Genomic DNA, 18,122 nt, shown 5'->3' on the forward strand with positions numbered 1-18,122 from the left:
ACCCATCCCCACACACTGAAACCCCTTCCCCACACACTGAAACACCTTCACCACACACTGAAACACCTTCCCCACACACTGAAGCCACTTCCGCACACAGTGAAACCCTTCCCCACACACTGAAATCCCTTCCCCACATACTCAAACACATCCCCACACACTGAAACCCCTTCCTCACACACTGAAACCCTTCCGCACACACTGAAACACCATCCCCACACACTGAAACCCCTTCCCCACACACTGAAACCCCTTCTGCACACACTGAAACAAGTTCCGCACACACTGAAACACCTTCCCCACACACTGAAACCCGTTCCCCACACACTGAAACCACTTCTGCACACTCTGAAACACCTTCCCCACACACTGAAGCCCTTCCCCACACACTGAAACACATCCCCACACACTGAAACACATCCCCACAAACTGAAACACCTTCCCCACACACTGGAACCCCTTCCCCACACACTGAAACACCGTCCCCACACACTGAAACCCATCCCCACACACTGAAACACCTTCCCCACACACTGAATACCTTCCCCACACACTGAAACACCTTCCCCACACACTAAAACACCTTCCCCACACACTGAAACCCATCCCCACACACTGAAACACCTTCCCCACACACTGAAACCCTTCCCCACACACTGAAACACATCCACACACAATGCAGCACATCCCCACGCACTGAAACACTTTCCCCACACAGTGAGACCCCTTCCACACACTCTGAAACACCTTCACCACCCACTGAAATCCCATCCGAACACACTGAAACCCTTCCCCACACTCTGAGACCCCTTCCCCACACACAGAAACACCTTCCCCACACACTGAAACACCTTCCCCACACACTGAAACCCCTTCCCCACACACTGAAACACCTTCCCCATACACTGAATCCCTGCCCCACACACTGAAACCCCTTCCCCGCACACTGAAACCCTTCCCCACAGACAGAAACACCTTACCAACACACTGAAACAACTACACCACACACTGAAACCCCTTCCCCACACATTGAAACACCATCCCCACACACTGAAATACCTTCCCCACACAATGAAACATCTTCCCCACACACTGAAGCCCCTTCCGCACACACTGAAACACCTTCCCCACACGCTGAATCCCTTACCCACACACTGAAACCCCTTCCCCACAAACTGAAAACCTTCCCCACACACTGATATCCCTACCCCACACACTGAAACACCTTCCCCACACACTGAAACACCTTCCCCACACACTGAAACCCCTTCCGCCCACACTGAAACACCTTCCCCACACACTGCAACACATCCCCACACACTGAAACACCTTCCCCAAACACTGAAAACCCCTTCCCCACACACGGAAACCCTTCCCCAAACACTGAAACACATGCACAACTCGCTGAAACACATTCCCCACACACTGAAACCCTTCCAAACACACTGAAACACATTCCCCACACACTGAAACCCCTTCCCCATACACTGAAACACCTTCCCCACACACTGAAACACCTTCCCCACACACTGAAACCCCTTCCGCACACACTGAAACACCTTCCCCACACTCTGACTCCCCTTCCGCACACACTGAAACCCTACCCCAAACACTGAAACCCATTCACCACAAACTGAAACACATTCCCCACACACTGAAATACTTCCAAACACACAGAAACACATTCCCCACACCCTAAAACCCCTTCCCCACACACTGAAACACCTTCCCCACACACTGAAACGCCTTCCGCACACACTGAAACCCCTTCTGCACACACTGAAACATCTTCCCCACAGACTGAAACGCCTTCCCCACACACTGAAATCCCTTCCGCACATACTGAAACACCTTCCCCACACACTGAAACCCCTTCCCCACACACTGAAACCCCTTCCGCACACAGTGAATTCCTTCCCCACACACTGAAACACCTTCCCCACACACTGAAACTCATCCCCACACATGGAAACCCATTCCCCACGCACTGAAACACATCCCCCACACTGAAACCCCTTCCCCACACACTGAAACACCTTGACCACACACTGAAACATCTTCCCCACACACTGAAACCCCTTCCGCATACAGTGAAACCCTTCCCCACAAACTGAAATCCCTTCCCCACTCACTGAAACACATCCCCACAGACTGAAACCCCTTCCCCACTCACTGAAACCCCTTCCACAAACACTGAAACACCTTCCCCACACACTGAAACCCCTTCCACACACACTGAAATCCATTCTGCACTCACTGCAACACCTTCCCCACACACTGAAACGCCTTCCGCACACACTGAAACCCCTTCTGCACACACTGAAACATCTTCCCCACAGACTGAAGCGCCTTCCCCACACACTGAAATCCCTTCCGCACATACTGAAACACCTTTCCCACACACTGAAACCCCTTCCCCACACACTGAATCCCCTTCTGCACACAGTGAAATCCTTCCCCACACACTGAAACACCTTCCACACACACTGAAACACATCCCCACACACGGAAACCCATTCCCCACACACTGAAACACATCCCCCACACTGACACCCCTTCCCCACACACTGAAACACCTTGACCACACACTGAAACACCTTCCCCACACACTGAAACCCCTTCCGCATACAGTGAAACCCTTCCCCACAAACTGAAATCCCTTCCCCACACACTGAAACACATCCCCACACACTGAAACCCCTTCCCCACTCACTGAAACCCCTTCCACAATCACTGAAACACCTTCCCCACACACTGAAACCCCTTCCCCACACACTGAAACCCCTTCTGCACTCACTGAAACACCTTCCGCACTCACTGAAACACCTTCCCCACACACTGAAACCCCTTCCCCACCCACTGAATACCCTTCCCCAAACACTGAAACACAGCCCCACACACTGAAACACCTTCCCCACTCACTGAAACCCCTTCCCCACACACTGAAATCCCTTCCACACATACTGAAACAACTTCCCCACACACTGAAACACCTTGCGCAGACAGTGAAATCCTTCCCCACACACTGAACCACCTTCCCCACACACTGAAACACATCCCCACACACGGAAACCCCATCCCCACACACTGCAGCACATCCCCCCACACTGAAACCCCTTCCCCACACACTGAAACACATTCACCACACAGTGAAACACGTTCCGCACACACTGAAACACCTTCCCCACACACTGAAACCCGTTCCCCACACACTGAAACCACTTCCGGACACACTGAAGCACCTTCCCCGCACACTGAAACACTTCCCCACACACTGAAACACATCCCCACACACTGAAACACCTTCCCCAGACATTGAAACCCCTTCCCCACACACTGAAACACCTTCCCCACACACTGAAACCCATCCCCACACACTGAAACCCCTTCCCCACACACTGAATCCCTTCCCCACACACTGAAACACCTTCCCCACACACTGTAACACCTTCCCCACACACTGAAATCCCATCCAAACACACTGAAACCCTTCCCCACACTCTGAGACCCCTTCCCCACACAGTGAAACACCTTCCCCACACACTGAAACACCATCCCCAATACTGAAACACCTTCCCCACACACTGAAACACCTTCCCCAAACACTCAAACCCTTCCCCACACACTGAAACCCCTTGCCCACACACTGAAACCCTTCCCCACACGCAGAAACACCTCCCCCACACACTGAAACACCTGCACCACACTCTGAAACCCCTTCCTCACACTGTAAAACACCTTCCCCACACACTGAAACACCTTCCACACACACTGAAACCCCTTCTGCACACAGTGAAATCCTTCCCCACACACTGAAATCCCTTCCCCACACACTCAAACACTTCCCCACACACTGAAACCCCTCCCCCACACCCTGAAACCCCTTTCGCACACTCTGAAACACCATCCCCACACACTGAAACCCCTCCCCCACAATACTGAAACCACTTCTGCACACACTGAAACACATTCCGCACACACTGAAACACCTTCCCCACACACTGAAACCCCTTCCCCACACACTGAAACCAATTCTGCAAACACTGAAACACCTTCCCCACACACTGAACCCCATCCCCAAGCACTGAAACACATCCCCACACACTGCAAGACATCCCCACACACTGAAACACCTTCCCCACACACTGAAACGCCTTCCCCACAAACTGAAACACCTTCCCCACACACTGAAACCCATCCCCACACACTGAAACACCTTCCCCACACACTGAAACCCTTCCCCACACACTGAAACACATCCACACACAATGCAGCACATCCCCACGCACTGAAACAATTTCCCCACACAGTGAGACCCCTTCCGGACACACTGAAACACCATCCCCACACTCTGAAACACCTTCCCCACACACTGAAATCCCATCCAAACACACTGAAACCCTTCCCCACACTCTGAGACCCCTTCCCCACACACTGAAACACCGTCCCCACACACTAAAACACCTTCCCCACACACTGAAACCCATTCCCCACACACTGAAACACCTTCCCCACACACTGAAAATCTTCGCCACACACTGAAACCCCTTCCCCACACACTGAAACCCTTCCCCACACACTGAAACATCCTCCCCACACACTGAAATACCTTCCCCACACAATGAAACACCTTCCCCACACACTGAAGCCCCTTCCGCACACACTGAAACACCTTCCCCACACACTGAATCCCTTACCCACACACTGAAACCCCTTCCCCACAAACTGAAAAACTTCCCCACACACTGAAACCCCTTCCCCACCCACTGAATACCCTTCCCCAAACACTGAAACACAGCCCCACACACTGAAACACCTTCCCCACACACTGAAACCCCTTCCCCACAAACTGAAATCCCTTCCACACATACTGAAACAACTTCCCCACACACTGAAACACCTTGCGCACACAGTGAAATCCTTCCCCACACACTGAAACACCTTCCCCACACACTGAAACACATTCCCACACACGGAAACCCCATCCCCACACACTGCAGCACATCCCCCCACACTGAAACCCCTTCCCCACACACTGAAACACATTCACCACACACTGAAACACGTTCCGCACACACTGAAACACCTTCCCCACACACTGAAACCCATTCCCCACACACTGAAACCACTTCCGCACACACTGAAACACCTTCCCCACACACTGAAACCCTTCCCCACACACTGAAACACATCCACACACAATGCAGCACATCCCCACGCACTGAAACACTTTCCCCACACAGTGAGACCCCTTCCGGACACACTGAAACACCATCCCCACACTCTGAAACACCTTCCCCACACACTGAAATCCCATCCAAACACACTGAAACCCTTCCCCACACTCTGAGACCCCTTCCCCACACACTGAAACACCGTCCCCACACACTAAAACACCTTCCCCACACACTGAAACCCATTCCCCACACACTGAAACTGCTTCCCCACACACTGAAACTCTTCCCCACACATGAAACCCCTTCCCCACACACTGAAACCCTTCCCCACACACAGAAACCCCTTCCCCACACACTGAAACAGCTACACCACACACTGAAACCCCTTCCCCACACACTGAAACATCCTCCCCACACAATGAAGTACCTTCCCCACACAATGAAACACCTTCCCCACACACTGAAGCCCCTTCCCCACAAACTGAAAACCTTCCCCACACACTGAAACCCCTTCCCCACCCACTGAATACCCTTCCCCAAACACTGAAACACAGCCCCACACACTGAAACACCTTCCCCACACACTGAAACCCCTTCCCCACACACTGAAATCCCTTCCACACATACTGAAACAACTTCCCCACACACTGAAACACCTTGCGCACACAATGAAATCCTTCCCCACACACTGAAACACCTTCCCCACACACTGAAACACATTCCCACACACGGAAGCCCCATCCCCACACACTGCAGCACATCCCCCCACACTGAAACACCTTCCCCACACACTGAAACCCGTTCCCCACACACTGAAACCACTTCCGCACACACTGAAACACCTTCCCCACACACTGAAACACTTCCGCACACACTGAAACACATCCCCACACACTGAAACACATCCCCACACACTGAAACACATTCCCCGCACATTGATACCCCTTCCCCACACACTGAAACACCTTCCCCACTCACTGAAACCCATCCCCACACACTGAAACACCTTCCCCACACACTGAATCCCTTCCCCACTCACTGAAACACCTTCCCCACACACTGTAACACCTTCCCCACACACTGAAATCCCATCCAAACACACTGAAACCCTTCCCCACACTCTGAGACCCCTTCCCCACACAGTGAAACACCTTCCCCACACACTGAAACACCATCCCCAATACTGAAACCCCTTCCCTACACACTGAAACACCTTCCCCACACACTCAAACCCTTCCCCAGACACTGAAACCCCTTCCCCACACACTGAAACCCTTCCCCACACGCAGAAACACCTCCCCCACACACTGAAACACCTGCACCACACTCTGAAACGACTTCCCCACACACTGAAACCACTTCCGCACACACTGAAACACCTTCCCCACACACTGAAACCCCTTCTGCACACAGTGAAATCCTTCCCCACACACTGAAATCCCTTCCCCACACACTCAAACACTTCCCCACACACTGAAACCCCTTCCCCACACCCTGAAACCCCTTTCGCACACACTGAAACACCATCCCCACACACTGAAACCCCTCCCCCACAATACTGAAACCACTTCTGCACACACTGAAACACATTCCGCACACACTGAAACACCTTCCCCACACACTGAAACCCCTTCCCCACACACTGAAACCAATTCTGCACATACTGAAACACGTTCCCCACAAACTGAACCCCATCCCCAAGCACTGAAACACATCCCCACACACTGAAAGACATCCCCACACAATGAAACACCTTCCCCACACACTGAAACCCCTTCCCCACAAACTGAAACACCTTCACCACACACTGAAACCCATCCCCACACACTGAAACACCTTCCCCACACACTGAAACCCTTCCCCACACACTGAAACACATCCACACACAATGCAGCATATCCCCACGCACTGAAACACTTTCCCCACACAGTGAGAACCCTTCCCCACACACTGAAACACCTTCCCCACACTCTGAAACACCTTCCCCACACACTGAAATCCCATCCAAACACACTGAAAATCTTCCCCACACTCTGAGACCCCTTCCCCACACACTGAAACACCGTCCCCACACACTAAAACACCTTCCCCACACACTGAAACTCTTCCCCACACACTGAATCCCTTACCCACACACTGAAACCCCTTCCCCACAAACTGAAAACCTTCCCCACACACTGATACCCCTACCCCACACACTGAAACACCTTCCCCACACACTGAAACACCTTCCCCACACACTGAAACCCCTTCCGCACTCACTGAAACACCTTCCCCACAAACTGCAATACATCCCCACACACGGAAACCCTTCCCCAAACACTGAAACACATGCACCACACGCTGAAACACATTCCCCACACACTGAAACCCTTCCAAACACACTGAAACACATTCCCCACACACTGAAACTCCTTCTGCACACACTGAAACCCCTTCCCCACACACTGAACCACCTTCCCCACACACTGAAACACCTTCCCCACACACTGAAACACCTTCCGCACACACTGAAACACCTTCACCACACATTGCAACACAACCCCACACACTGAACCACCTTCCCCACACTCTGACTCCCCTTCCCCACACACTGACACCCTACCCCAAACACTGAAACCCATTCAACACACACTGAAACACATTCCCCACACACTGAAATACTTCCAATCACACTGAAACACATTCCCCACACTCTAAAACACCTTCCCCACACACTGAAACACCTTCCCCACACACTGAAACACCTTCCGCACACACTGAAACCCCTTCTGCACACACTGAAACATCTTCCCCACACACTGAAACCCCTTTCCCACACACTGAAATCCCTTCCGCACATACTGACACACCTTCCCCACACACTGAAACCCCTTCCCCACACACTGAAACACATCCCCGCACACAGAAACCCCTTCCCCAAACACTGAAACACCTTGACCACACACTGAAACACCTTCCCGACACACTGAAACCCCTTCCGCATACAGTGAAACCCTTCCCCACACACTGAAATCCCTTCCACGCACACTGAAACACATCCCCACACACTGAAACCCCTTCCCCACACACTGAAACGCCTTCCACACACACTGAAACACCTTCCCCACACACTGAAACCCCTTCCCCACACACTGAAACCCCTTCCCCACACACTGAAACACCTACAGCACTCACTGAAACACCTTCCCCACACACTGAAACCCCTTCCCCACCCACTGAAATCCCTTCCCCAGACACTGAAATCCCTTCCACACATACTGAAACAACTACCCCACACACTGAAACCCCTTCCCCACTCACTGAAACACATTCCGCACACAGTAAAATCCTTCCCCACACACTGAAACAACTTCCCCACCAACTGAAACACATCCCCACACACTGAAACCCCTTCCGCCCACACTGAAACACCTTCCCCACACACTGCAACACATCCCCACACACTGAAACACCTTCCCCAAACACTGAAAACCCCTTCCCCACACACGGAATCCCTTCCCCAAACACTGAAACACATGCACAACTCGCTGAAACACATTCCCCACACACTGAAACCCTTCCAAACACACTGAAACACATTCCCCACACACTGAAACCCCTTCCCCATACACTGAAACACCTTCCCCACACACTGAAACACCTTCCCCACACACTGAAACCCCTTCCGCACACACTGAAACACCTTCCCCACACATTGCAACACAACCCCACACACTGAAACACCTTCCCCACACTCTGACTCCCCTTCCGCACACACTGAAACCCTACCCAAAAAACTGAAACCCATTCACCACAAACTGAAACACATTCCCCACACACTGAAATACTTCCAAACACACAGAAACACATTCCCCACACCCTAAAACCCCTTCCCCACACACTGAGACACCTTCCCCACACACTGAAACGCCTTCCGCACACACTGAAACCCCTTCTGCACACACTGAAACATCTTCCCCACAGACTGAAACGCCTTCCCCACACACTGAAATCCCTTCCGCACATACTGAAACACCTTCCCCACACACTGAAACCCCTTCCCCACACACTGAAACCCATTCCGCACACAATGAATTCCTTCCCCACACACTGAAACACCTTCCCCACACACTGAAACTCATCCCCACACACGGAAACCCAATCCCCACACACTGAAACACATCCCCCACACTGAAACCCCTTCCCCACACACTGAAACACCTTGACCACACACTGAAACATCTTCCCCACACACTGAAACCCCTTCCGCATACAGTGAAACCCTTCCCCACAAACTGAAATCCCTTCCCCACACACTGAAACACATCCCCACAGACTGAAACCCCTTCCCCACTCACTGAAACACCTTCCACAAACACTGAAACACCTTCCCCACACACTGAAACCCCTTCCCCACACACTGAAATCCATTCTGCACTCACTGCAACACCTTCCCCACACACTGAAACGCCTTCCGCACACACTGAAACCCCTTCTGCACACACTGAAACATCTTCCCCACAGACTGAAGCGCCTTCCCCACACACTGAAATCCCTTCCGCACATACTGAAACACCTTTCCCACACACTGAAACCCCTTCCCCACACACTGAAACCCCTTCTGCACACAGTGAAATCCTTCCCCACACACTGAAACACCTTCCCCACACACTGAAACACATCCCCACACACGGAAACCCATTCCCCACACACTGAAACACATCCCCCACACTGAAACCCCTTCCCCACACACTGAAACACCTTCTGCACACAGTGAAATCCTTCCCCACACACTGAAACACCTTCCCCACACACTGAAACACATCCCCACACACGGCAACCCATTCCCCACACACTGAAACACATCCCCCACACTGAAACACCTTCCCCACACACTGAAACACCTTGACCACACACTGAAACACCTTCCCCACACACTGAAACCCCTTCCGCATACAGTGAAACCCTTCCCCACAAACTGAAATCCCTTCCCCACACACTCAAACACATCCCCACACACTGAAACCCCTTCCCCACTCAATGAAACCCCTTCCACAAACACTGAAACACCTTCCCCACACACTGAAACCCCTTCCCCACACACTGAAACCCCTTCTGCACTCACTGAAACACCTTCCGCACTCACTGAAACACCTTCCCCACACACTGAAACCCCTTCCCCACCCACTGAATACCCTTCCCCAAACACTGAAACACAGCCCCACACACTGAAACACCTTCCCCACACACTGAAACCCCTTCCCCACACACTGAAATCCCTTCCACACATACTGAAACAACTTCCCCACACACTGAAACACCTTGCGCACACAGTGAAATCCTTCCCCACACACTGAAACACCTTCCCCACACACTGAAACACATCCCCACACACGGAAACCCCATCCCCACATACTGCAGCACATCCCCCACACTGAAACCCCTTCCCCACACACTGAAACACATTCACCACACACTGAAACACGTTCCGCACACACTGAAACACCTTCCGCACACACTGAAGCACCTTCCCCGCACACTGAAACACTTCCCCACACACTGAAACACATCCCCACACACTGAAACACCATCCCCAGACATTGAAACCCCTTCCCCACGCACTGAAACACCTTCCCCACACACTGAAACCCATCCCCACACACTGAAACCCCTTCCCCACACACTGAATCCCTTCCCCACACACTGAAACACCTTCCCCACACACTGTAACACCTTCCCCACACACTGAAATCCCATCCAAACACACTGAAACCCTTCCCCACACTCTGAGACCCCTTCCCCACACAGTGAAACACCTTCCCCACACACTGAAACACCATCCCCAATACTGAAACACCTTCCCCACACACTGAAACACCTTCCCCAAACACTCAAACCCTTCCCCACACACTGAAACCCCTTGCCCACACACTGAAACCCTTCCCCACACGCAGAAACACCTCCCCCACACACTGAAACACCTGCACCACACTCTGAAACCCCTTCCCCACACAGTAAAACACCTTCCCCACACACTGAAACACCTTCCACACACACTGAAACCCCTTCTGCACACAGTGAAATCCTTCCCCACACACTGAAATCCCTTCCCCACACACTCAAACACTTCCCCACACACTGAAACCCCTTCCCCACACCCTGAAACCCCTTTCGCACACTCTGAAACACCATCCCCACACACTGAAACCCCTCCCCCACTATACTGAAACCACTTCTGCACACACTGAAACACATTCCGCACACACTGAAACACCTTCCCCACACACTGAACCCCATCCCCAAGCACTGAAACACATCCCCACACACTGAAAGACATCCCCACACACTGAAACACCTTCCCCACACACTGAAACGCCTTCCCCACAAACTGAAACACCTTCCCCACACACTGAAACCCATCCCCACACACTGAAACACCTTCCCCACACACTGAAACCCTTCCCCACACACTGAAACACATCCACACACAATGCAGCACATCCCCACGCACTGAAGCAATTTCCCCACACAGTGAGACCCCTTCCGGACACACTGAAACACCATCCCCACACTCTGAAACACCTTCCCCACACACTGAAATCCCATCCAAACACACTGAAACCCATCCCCACACTCTGAGACCCCTTCCCCACACACTGAAACACCGTCCCCACACACTAAAACACCTTCCCCACACACTGAAACCCATTCCCCACACACTGAAACACCTTCCCCACACACTGAAACTCTTCCCCACACACTGAAACCCCTTCCCCACACACTGAAACCCTTCCCCACACACTGAAACATCCTCCCCACACACTGAAATACCTTCCCCACACAATGAAACACCTTCCCCACACACTGAAGCCCCTTCCGCACACACTGAAACACCTTCCCCACACACTGAATCCCTTACCCACACACTGAAACCCCTTCCTCACAAACTGAAAACCTTCCCCACACACTGAAACCCATTCCCCACCCACTGAATACCCTCCCCCAAACACTGAAACACAGCCCCACACACTGAAACACCTTCCCCACACACTGAAACCCCTTCCCCACACACTGAAATCCCTTCCACACATACTGAAACAACTTCCCCACACACTGAAACACCTTGCGCACATAGTGAAATCCTTCCCCACACACTGAAACACCTTCCCCACACACTGAAACACATTCCCACACACGGAAACCCCATCCCCACACACTGCAGCACATCCCCCCACACTGAAACCCCTTCCCCACACACTGAAACACATTCACCACACACTGAAACACGTTCCGCACACACTGAAACACCTTCCCCACACACTGAAACCCGTTCCCCACACACTGAAACCACTTCCGCACACACTGAAACACCTTCCCCACACACTGAAACCCTTCCCCACACACTGAAACACATCCACACACAATGCAGCACATCCCCACGCACTGAAACACTTTCCCCACACAGTGAGACCCCTTCCGGACACACTGAAACACCATCCCCACACTCTGAAACACCTTCCCCACACACTGAAATCCCATCCAAACACACTGAAACCCTTCCCCACACTCTGAGACCCCTTTCCCACACACTGAAACACCGTCCCCACACACTAAAACACCTTCCCCACACACTGAAACCCATTCCCCACACACTGAAACCCCTTCCCCACCCACTGAATACCCTTCCCCAAACACTGAAACACAGCCCCACACACTGAAACACCTTCCCCACACACTGAAACCCCTTCCCCACACTCTGAAATCCCTTCCACACATACTGAAACAACTTCCCCACACACTGAAACACCTTGCGCACACACTGAAACCCCTTCCCCACACACTGAAACACCTTCCCCACACACTGAAACACATTCCCACACACGGAAACCCCATCCCCACACACTGCAGCACATCCCCCCACACTGAAACCCCTTCCCCACACACTGAAACACATTCACCACACACTGAAACACGTTCCGCACACACTGAAACACCTTCCCCACACACTGAAACCCGTTCCCCACACACTGAAACCACTTCCGCACACACTGAAACACCTTCCCCACACACTGAAACACTTCCCCACACACTGAAACACATTCCCCGCACATTGATACCACTTCCCCACACACTGAAACACCTTCCCCACTCACTGAAACCCATCCCCACACACTGAAACACCTTCCCCACACACTGAATCCCTTCCCCACACACAGAAACACCTTCCCCACACACTGTAACACCTTCCCCACACACTGAAATCACATCCAAACACACTGAAACCCTTCCCCACACTCTGCGACCCCTTCCCCACACAGTGAAACACCTTCCCCACACACTGAAACACCATCCCCAATACTGAAACCCCTTCCCCACACACTGAAACACCTTCCCCACACACTCAAACCCTTCCCCAGATACTGAAACCCCTTCCCCACACACTGAAACCCTTCCCCACACGCAGAAACACCTCCCCCACACACTGAAACACCTGCACCACACTCTGAAACGACTTCCCCACACACTGAAACCACTTACGCACACACTGAAACACCTTCCCCACACACTGAATCCCCTTCTGCACACAGTGAAATCCTTCCCCACACACTGAAATCCCTTCCCCACACACTCAAACATTTCCCCACACACTGAAACCCCTTCCCCACACCCTGAAACCCCTTTCACACACACTGAAACACCATCCCCACACACTGAAACCCCTCCCCCACAATACTGAAACCACTTCTGCACACACTGAAACACATTCCGCACACACTGAAACACCTTCCCCACACACTGAAACCCCTTCCCCACACACTGAAACCAATTCTGCACACACTGAAACACCTTCCCCACACACTGAACCCGATCCCCAAGCACTGAAACACATCCCCACACACTGAAAGACATCCCCACACAATGAAACACCTTCCCCACACACTGAAACCCCTTCCCCACAAACTGAAACACCTTCACCACACACTGAAACCCATCCCCACACACTGAAACACCTTCCCCACACACTGAAACCCTTCCCCACACACTGAAACACATCCACACACAATGCAGCACATCCCCACGCACTGAAACACTTTCCCCACACAGTGAGAACCCTTCCCCACACACTGAAACACCTTCCCCACACTCTGAAACACCTTCCCCACACACTGAAATCCCATCCAAACACACTGAAAATCTTCCCCACACTCTGAGACCCCTTCCCCACACACTGAAACACCGTCCCCACACACTAAAACACCTTCCCCACACACTGAAACACTTCCCCACACACTGAATCCCTTACCCACACACTGAAAACCCTTCCCCACAAACTGAAAACCTTCCCCACACACTGATACCCCTACCCCACACACTGAAACACCTTCCCCACACACTGAAACACCTTCCCCACACACTGAAACCCCTTCCGCACTCACTGAAACACCTTCCCCACAAACTGCAATACATCCCCACACACGGAAACCCTTCCCCAAACACTGAAACACATGCACCACACGCTGAAACACATTCCCCACACACTGAAACCCTTCCAAACACACTGAAACACATTCCCCACACACTGAAACTCCTTCTGCACACACTGAAACCCCTTCCCCACACACTGAACCACCTTCCCCACACTCTGAAACACCTTCCCCACACACTGCAACCCATCCCCACACACTGAAACACCTTCCCCACACACTGATTCATTTCCCCACACACTGAAACACATCCGCACACACTGAAACACATTCCCCACACACTGAAACTCCTTCTGCACACACTGAAACCCCTTCCCCACACACTGAAACACCTTCCCCACACTCTGAAACACCTTCCCCACACACTGCAACCCATCCCCACACACTGAAACACCTTCCCCACACACTGATTCATTTCCCCACACACTGAAACACATTCCCCACACACTGAAACTCCTTCTGCACACACTGAAACCCCTTCCCCACACACTGAAACACCTTCCCCACACTCTGAAACACCTTCCCCACACACTGCAACCCATCCCCACACACTGAAACACCTTCCCCACACACTGATTCATTTCCCCACACACTGAAACACATCCGCACACACTGCAGCACATCCCCACGCACTGAAACACTTTCCCCACACAGTGAGCCCCCTTCCCCACACACTGAAACACGTTCCCCACACTCTGAAACACCTTCCCCACACACTGAAATCCCATCCAAACACACTGAAACCCTTCCCCACACTCTGAGCCCCTTCCCCACACAGTGAAACACCTTCCCCACACACTGAAACACCTTCCCCACACACTGAAACACCTTCCCCACACACTGAAACCCCTTCCCCACACACTGAAACACATTCCCCACACATTGAAACCCTTCCCCACACACTGAAACCCCTTCCACACACACTGAAACCCTTCCCCGCACACAGAAACCACTTCCCCACACACTGAAACACCTACACCACACTCTGAAACCCCTTCCCCACACACTGAAACACCATCCCCACACACTGAAATACCTTCCACACACAATGAAACACCTTCCCCACACACTGAAGCCCCTTCCGCACACACTGAAACACCTTCCACACACACTGAATCCCTTACCCAGACACTGAAACCCCTTCCCCACACACTGAAAACCTTCCCCACACACTGATACCCCTACCCCACACACTGAAACACCTTCCCCACACACTGAAACACCATCCCCACACACTGAAATCCCTTCCGCACACACTGAAACACCTTCCCCACACACTGCAACACATCCCCACACACTGAAACACCTTCCCCAAACACTGAAACACATTTACCACACACTGAAACACATGCCCCACACACTGAAACAGCTTCCCCACACACTGAAACCCTTCCCCACACACTGAAACATATCCCCACACACTGTAATCCCGTCCACCACACTGAAACGCTTCCCCACTATCTGAGACCCCTTCCCCACACACTGAAACACCTTCCCCACACACTGAAACACCTTCCCCACACACTGAAACACCATCCCCACACACTGAAACAGCTTCCCCACACACTGAAACCCTTCCCCACACACTGAAACATATCCCCACACACTGTAATCCCGTCCACCACACTGAAACGCTTCCCCACTATCTGAGACCCCTTCCCCACACACTGAAACACCCTCCCCACACACTGAAACACCTTCCCCACACACTGAAACACCTTCCCCACACACAGAAACCCTTCCCCACACACTGAAACCCCTTCCCCACACACTGAAACACCTTCCCCACACACTGAAACACCTTCCCCACACACTGAAACACCTTCCCCACACACTGAAACCCCTTCTGCACACGCTGAAACACCTTCCCCACACACTGCAACACATCCCCACACACTGAAACACCTTCCGCACACTCTGACAACCCTTCCCCACACATTGAAACCCTACCCCAAACACTGAAACCCATTCACCACACACTGAAACACATTCCCCACACACTGAAATACTTCCAAACACACTGAAACACATTCCACACAAACTGAAACCCCTTCCCCACACACTGAAACACCTTCCCCACACACTGAAACGCCTTCCGCACACACTGAAACCAGTTCTGCACACACTGAAACACCTTCCCCGCACACTGAAACCCCTTCCCCACACACTGAAACCCCTTCCGCACATACTGAAACACCTTCCCCACACACTGAAACCCCTTCCCCACACACTGAAACCCCTTCCGCACACAGTGAAATCCTTACCCACACCCTGAAACACCTTCCCCACACACTGAAACACATCCCCACACACGCAAACCCCTTCCCCACACACTGAAACACATCCACACACACTGAAACCCCTTCCCCACACACTGAACCACCTTCAGCACACACTGAAACACCTTCACCACACACTGAAACCCCTTCCCCACACACTCAAACCCCTTCTGCACACACTGAAACACCTTATGAACACACTGAAACACCTTCCGCACACAGTGAAACACCTTCACCACACACTGAAACACCTTCCCCACACACTGAAACCCCTTCCGCACACAGTGACACCCTTCCCCACACACTGTAACCACTTCCGCACACACTGAAACACATGCCCACACACTGAAACACATCCCCACACACTGAAACATCTTCCCCACACACTGAAACCCCTTCCCCACACACTGAACACCTTCCACACACAGTGAAACACCTTCACCACACACTGAAACACCTTCCCCACACACTGAAACACCTTCCCCACACACTGAAACACCTTCCCCACACACTGAAACCCCTTCCCCACACACTGAAACACATTCCCCACACATTGAAACCCTTCCCCACACACTGAAACCCCTTCCACACACACTGAAACCCTTCCCCGCACACAGAAACCACTTCCCCACACACTGAAACACCTACACCACACTCTGAAACCCCTTCCCCACACACTGAAACACCATCCCCACACACTGAAATACCTTCCACACACAATGAAACACCTTCCCCACACACTGAAGCCCCTTCCGCACACACTGAAACACCTTCCACACACACTGAATCCCTTACCCAGACACTGAAACCCCTTCCCCACACACTGAAAACCTTCCCCACACACTGATACCCCTACCCCACACACTGAAACACCTTCCCCACACACTGAAACACCATCCCCACACACTGAAATCCCTTCCGCACACACTGAAACACCTTCCCCACACACTGCAACACATCCCCACACACTGAAACACCTTCCCCAAACACTGAAACACATTTACCACACACTGAAACACATGCCCCACACACTGAAACAGCTTCCCCACACACTGAAACCCTTCCCCACACACTGAAACATATCCCCACACACTGTAATCCCGTCCACCACACTGAAACGCTTCCCCACTATCTGAGACCCCTTCCCCACACACTGAAACACCTTCCCCACACACTGAAACACCTTCCCCACACACTGA

The sequence above is a fragment of the Heterodontus francisci genome, chromosome 11, assembly GCF_036365525.1.
Source record: "Heterodontus francisci isolate sHetFra1 chromosome 11, sHetFra1.hap1, whole genome shotgun sequence".
Lineage (NCBI taxonomy): Eukaryota > Metazoa > Chordata > Chondrichthyes > Heterodontiformes > Heterodontidae > Heterodontus > Heterodontus francisci.